Raw genomic sequence first — 7,112 nt, 5'->3', positions numbered from 1 at the left:
AAAATTTGTAGAATATAAAATCTTGCTATTCAAGCAGGCAAAAATTGTCCGGCTTACCTTCTAGAGTTTTCTTGCAGTGCTCACAGGTAAAATGAGGTGCCCAGGGTTTGTCTTGATCCCTGACAGGCATACCGAAATATACCTTGTAGGCTTCACACATGTTAGCAGATGACGTCACACAGTACTTTTTCGCTCTTGTCTTGATAAACTGGCCACACACATAGCAGAATGCGTCTGGAGAATGCTTGCAGCTTCTTAATGCCATCTCTGATAAAATCAACTAGGTCTGTGTGTTCACTTAGACAGCTAGAACTAAACTGAAGTAGTAAGTGGTGAGACCCTGTATATATACTACTATGGAAAGTTCTACAACATTCTAGAAAGTTTTTGAAAAATTCTTGTAAGTTCGAGAAAATACTCTATCAGCTATTCAGCACTGAATCTACCTGGAATGTTCTGGAAAATGGGTAAATTTGAAATTTTTATTACCCAAAACACAAAAGCAAAGTTTGAAAAGAAATTTTTTTTTTCATTTACTTTAGGCATAAGCAATTGGGAAATAACACTTTCTGCCCAGGAACAAGAAAAAGTAAATATTTTGTTACATAGTGTAATAGTAGTCTTGACATCGTAGTGTAATTTTCCTTGGTGTTTATTATTTTTATTTGTAATTAATATATGCTGCCTATATGTTTTATACATTTCAGTTTGAATTGTGGGTACATTGCTCTCCCAAATCATAATATATATCCTTTACAAGATTGTGATCTGTCTCTGCCACCAGATGGGCAGTTAAGGCGTCAGTGGACTATCACATGTGTTGCTGGTATGAAACTATAATAATTCGAAAGTATTTTATTACTAAACATATTGTAAACGATTATACAATAATAAGATTCAGGGAAAAAATGTTGAGTTTTGTTTCAGTTCAGCTTAGTTTGTACAACGTTTTACCATCATGAGATTATCTGGAGAATTTGATTGTCGTATTTCAGCTGAACGAGAATTCTTTAAGCATCATTCTTACTCACTGTTACCGATGTTTAGACAGAAAATGCAAAGAAACTCTGCTAATTTCAGAGAATAAGCCAGTGTTAAACAGAAACAAAATCACCCTGAAAATTTTAACTCGTACTGTTTGTATTCAATTAGTGTAATAATCACCCTTGAAATCTTTAACTTTTACCTTTGTGTTTAGTTAGTGTAGTAACCAACCTCAATTGTTTTTACTTTTACTGTTTATTTTTAATTAGTGTAGTAACCAATTTGAAATTTTTGACATTTACTGTTTGTATTTAATCAGTGTAAGGATTATCCTGAATTTTTTAACTTTTACTGTTTGTATGTAATTAGTGAAATAACGTGTGTGCTTTAAATAGTGTAATCTTACCCATTTGCACGTACTTTCAATTTATTTATATATTCTCAGGCGAAGTCCATCTTACTGCACAAACTTAAAGTATATTGAAATATTTTGTATAACCCAAATCGATTAGGAAGTGTCTTGTTTGCTCTGATGAAACCGTAATGTTGAAACATTGGCTTAAATAAAATCGCTTATTTTTTCTGGAGTAATAGGCAGTGTTTAATTTCTCCTTACAACTGATTTCTTAGTTAAACTACCATTACAATAGCAACGTTACATGAGAGACACGTACACAGGCATATAGAAAACAATGATAAATTAGTGTCACAACGACGTCATTCTATAAGGTGTGAATCTACGTATACTTAGTTATAAAACCTTCACTGATGCTTACAAAACCGAACTACGGTTCAACTTGACTTTTGGGTGTGATTTTCTATCGTAAGTGATTCTGCATAGTTCGTTCTAAGGAACATGTAGTGTGTTTGAAAATGTATAAGGAAAAAACCGATGTTCATTTTCTTCTTTATTCTTCTTTAATCCCATCGAGATTTGGGATCGACCGTGTGAACATTTTGTATTAGTCAAAATTTTTTACACTCGAATGGCAGACCCTGAGAGCAACCCTAAAGGGCGAACATATTCTGGGACAGGGATTCGATCTCGCAACCTGAAGTTTGGGAGATAAACGTTCTAACTACTAGGCAATGTCAGTCCGTTTAGTTGATATTGTATGTTTTTCTTTTTCATTTAATGTTCTACTGCAGAACTTGAAGTAGAATAATAAGTTCAAATGGTTTAGGAATTTAAATAGTACCATTTGTTTCAGCATTTTAGTAGTATCATATATTATAGAACTTGAAAGAGTATCACATACTTTAGGACTTGAAATGGTATCGCATTTTCTAGGACTTGAAGAAGTACCACACGCTCTAGGACTTGAAGTATTATTACATGATCTAGGAATTGAAGTTGTACCACATATTCTAGGAATTGAAGTAGTACCACATGTTCTAGGACTTGAAGTAGTATTACATGTTCAAGGACTTGAAATAGTATCATAGGTTGTAGGACCTGAGGTAATACCACATGTTCTAGGACATGAAGTAATACCAGATGTTTAGGACTTGAAGTTGTACCACATATGCCAGGACATGAAGTAGTACCACATTTTCTAGGACTTGAAGTAGTACCAAATGTTCTAGGACGTGAATTAATACTACATGTTCCAGGACTTGAAGTAGTACCACAGGTTCTAGGACGTAAGTAGTACCAAATGTTTTAGGAATTGAAGTAGTACCACTTGTTTTAGCATTTGATGTACTTTTAAATAATAGAACATGAAAGAGTATCATATGTTCTTGGACTTAAAGAAGTACCACATTTTCATGGACTTGAAGTAGTACCTCATGTTCTAGGACGTAAGTAGTACCAAATGTTTTAGGAATTGAAGTAGTACCAAATGTTTTAGGAATTGAAGTAGTACCACTTGTTTTAGCATTTGATGTACTTTTAAATAATAGAACATGAAAGAGTATCATATGTTCTTGGACTTAAAGAAGTACCACATTTTCATGGACTTGAAGTAGTACCTCATGTTCTAGGAATTAATGTAGTATTAAATGTTCTAGGACTTGAAGTAGTATCATATGTTCTAGTACCTGAAGTAGTGTCACATTTTATAGGACTTGAAGTAGTACCACATGTTTTAGGACATGGAGTAGTATCATATGTTCTTGGACCTGAAGTAATATCACACATTCTAGCACTAGTACCACATGTTCTAGAATATGTGGTACTTCTTCAAGTCCAACAGCATGTGGTACTTCTTCAGGTCCTAGAAAATGTGATACTACTTCATGTCGTAGAGCATGTTGTGCTATTTCGAAGAAGTACCACATGTTCTAGGATTTAAAGTAGTACCACTTGTTCTAGTACTTGAAGTAGTATCACATTTTCTAGGACTTGAAGTAGTGTCACATTCTCTGGGACTTGAAGAAGTACCACATGTTCTAGGAGTTGAAGTAGTACCACTTGTTCTAGTACTTGAAGTAGTATCACATTTTCTCGGACTTGAAGTGGTATCACATATTCTAGAACATGAAGTAGTATCGCATTTTCTAGGACTTGAAGTAATATCGCATTTTCTAGGACTTGAAGTAATATCGCATTTTGTAGGACTTGAAGTATTATCGCATTTTGTAGGACTTGAAGTAGTACCATATGTTTTAGGACGTGAAGTAGTACCACATGTTCTGAAATCCTGAAGTGCATTTCTTCGGTTCTCCTCTTTTGCTTTTACTGCATTATTTATGTGATATTTTATACACTGTTTTTACACGAGTGTTGTTCCTTTGTACATTATTAAACAGATAAACTTTTTTTTTACATTATGTTTTCATCTAAAATGAAGATCTAATAACATTCTTTTGAGAACGTTTTAGACTATTCTTTACTGTTTCTTTCGGGGGTTTAGTTACTTTAGTGCTGATATAATACATAGATTACATGTCAAGCTTATCTGTGGATGATGTTTTTTTTTGTTTTAGGCTTTTTATATTTTAATAATAATGTTTGATGTGATTGAAGGGATGATCAGTATTTAATAACAGACTCTACAGTTCACCTCTTACCTGATTTATTAAAGGAATATGACATTATTAATTCAAAACTGTTCCATCCTTAATATTTTAAGAATGACGTAGTTTAAAATTTGAAAATATTGGACTTACACAAATCTTTCGAAAGACACAAATTTGATGATATCAGCTTTCAATCCAAACTAATATCTCCAAACAAAGTAATTGTTTTATAAATGGTGAGGGTTTTGAAGTTGAGGGTGCTGGTTTTTGAAAGTGGAGTAAAATCTAAATTCATTGATGTCTTATTTTGAATATCTTATCTATGAATCACAAGTACACTTCGGGTAAAATCCTAGATTGTTTAAACTAGAATTACAATTTTCTCTTTAAAAATGGTGCGTAAAAAGAATAATAATGATTATGGCAGCTTTATGTCAGAAAGGTACTTCTTTACTTAATACATATTGATTTCTATTAATGTATTTCAGAAATGTCACTGAAGTATGTATAACTATGCAATTCCTTTGAATCAAAATTTGTGACATGCTATTATTTATTTTGATGATATTATATTCGTTAATACTGTTATGAATCATAATTTGTCGCTATTTAATATACACCTGTGTTAATTTGTTTTATGAAGTAACGTTTCTACTATCCTGAAGGCTCAGATAAGAAATCAATTATAAGTTCGGCTTTGCTGAAATACAGTAATCATGCTCTCGTGATGGTGACAAGTGAAACGATGAAAAAATTGAAACTTATTTTATTTTCCTCTGTGGACTCAGCAGATAGCTCGATGTGGCTTTGCTGTAAGAAAACACACACACACATTTTGTTCAGTAATTTTCAAAGGCAACTCATATATAACTATTTTAAAATGTCGAAGTTCCTCCGTGTACAATACAAACATTCAGATATTCAACATGTTTTATTACTTAACGTTTTCACCTGTTATTATTAAGTATTACAAAACACACTTAATGTCAGTGTTTTGCTCAGCAGATAGCCCGATATGGCTTTGCTATAAGAAAACACAAACTGTTTTGCTATTCAGTGTTAAATCAGGATGTATTATTAAAATTATACAGTACACTTCACAGGAGGCAACTTGTATTCGATAATAATTTCACTGGGAGAAGAGAACTTTGTTACCAAGAGCGGATCTCACTGGGAGCATAGATATACTAGACTAGAACGTTTCTCAATAGGTGGTGAGCAGGGATGGGGGCATTGTGGAATATGGTAAAAGATGAGTTTAAAAAAAGTTTCTCAATTCTGTTTATAGTTTTTAATATTAAAAATCATTGTCAATTTTTTAAAAAAACATATCTACTGTGCAACTTCCTTAACTAATGAATGTGTTAAAAACAATAAGCCCAAACCATATTTTGTATTAAATCATTTTCTCAATGTCAGAAAATTAAGTACTGTATTTATGTCTTGCGTTATAAAATTACCTCGGTAAGTTTCATTGTTCATTCTTCGTATTTTATAAAAAGTAAATTAATAGTAGGCGCAATTTCTACTTTCACGATTTTCTTTTATTCAACACCAACAAAAATGTACGAATTCCCTTTTACTTAAGGCCTGGCATAGTCATAAGGCCCGACATAGGCATATGGTTAGGGCACTTAATTTGCAATCTGAGGAGTCACGGATTCGACTCCTCATCCTACCAAACATGCTTGCCCTTTCAATCGTGAGGGTGTTATAACATAACCGTCAATCCAACTATTCGTTGGTAATAGGGTAGTCCAAGAGTCGATGATGGTTGCTGATGGCTAAATACCTTTCTTTTAGTTTTTCCCTGCTAAATTAAGGATGACCAGCGCAGATAATCATCGTGTAGCTTTATGCGAAATTCAAATCAGACTCTTTACTTAAATCAGTTAAAGTTTATACATTCTTGCTGAAACTCGAAACGATTTATACTTAGTTATAAAATTTCCATGTATTCATAATTTTGCCATGAAGTTTAGTGTATTTGCGTTACTTAACATCAGATGCGTATAAACTGTAGTGGAGCTAAAGCACACATACAACGCATAAATAAATTATGTATCTTAATTGATTCTGTAAGCAATCAAATGTACACTTTGTGCTTAATGAGAAACACCTATTGGATGATTAGATCTTACAATAAAGTAAATCATTTGGTTTTGCTCAAGGTGATCAAACCTTTCCTTTAAAAACAAATATAGATAGTTTATGAATCAATGCAAAACATGTTCCATTATTTGTGATCCATCATATTATTTATTAAAATTTATACTAGAATCACATTGGTATGATCATTTTAAGGTTAAAAGAAAATATTTATAAAATGCATATTTAGTTTACTTTCTCTAAAAGATACAATTTATTAGCGTTAAAACTTTATTATTCTTGTAACTTCAAAGACAAAGTCAAGTAAGAAGACTTTCAATTCATCTGCATTGAATGAACTCCGTAAAATCTTAATTTTGCCTAACATATTAGGTTTTTTCTTAACAACTCTAATTAAGAAACATGACAGTTTGTTGTCTAGTAGTGAAAATTTCTATGATTTCTGGAGTTTAAATGTATCTCTACATATTCAGTAAAACGCTTAATAGATTGATGTAGTTTTGGACCAAGACCGACAAAACTGAGGATTAACTGAAAATACTTTAAAATAAGTACCTTTATATAATTGAACCATTTATCACGAGTATTTGTTTTACATAATGGTAACATTTATTTATAACGAGTGCTTATTTTATATAATGGTAACATTTATTTATAAAGAGTGTTTATTTTACGTAATGGTAATATTTATTTATAACGAGTGTTTGTTTTATATAATGGTAACATTTATATGTAAAGAGTGTTTATTTTATGTAATGGTAGTATTTATCTATAACGAGTGCTTACTTTATATAATAGTCACATTTATTTAGGCCCTGCATGGCCAGGTGGGTTAAGGCGTGCGACTCGTAATCCGAGGGTCGCGGGTTTGAATCCCTGTCGCACCAAACATGCTCGCCTTTTCAACCTTGGGGTCGTTATAATGTTACGGTCAGTGCCACCATTCGTTGGTAAAAGAGTAGCCAAAGAGTTGACGATGGGTGTTGATGACTAGCTACCTTCCCTCTAGTCTTACACTCCTAAATTAGGGACGGCTAGCGCAGATAATCCTCGAG

Source organism: Tachypleus tridentatus, chromosome 3 (genome assembly GCF_004210375.1).
Source record: "Tachypleus tridentatus isolate NWPU-2018 chromosome 3, ASM421037v1, whole genome shotgun sequence".
NCBI classification, from domain to species: domain Eukaryota; kingdom Metazoa; phylum Arthropoda; class Merostomata; order Xiphosura; family Limulidae; genus Tachypleus; species Tachypleus tridentatus.
This window is presented reverse-complemented; position numbering follows the sequence as displayed.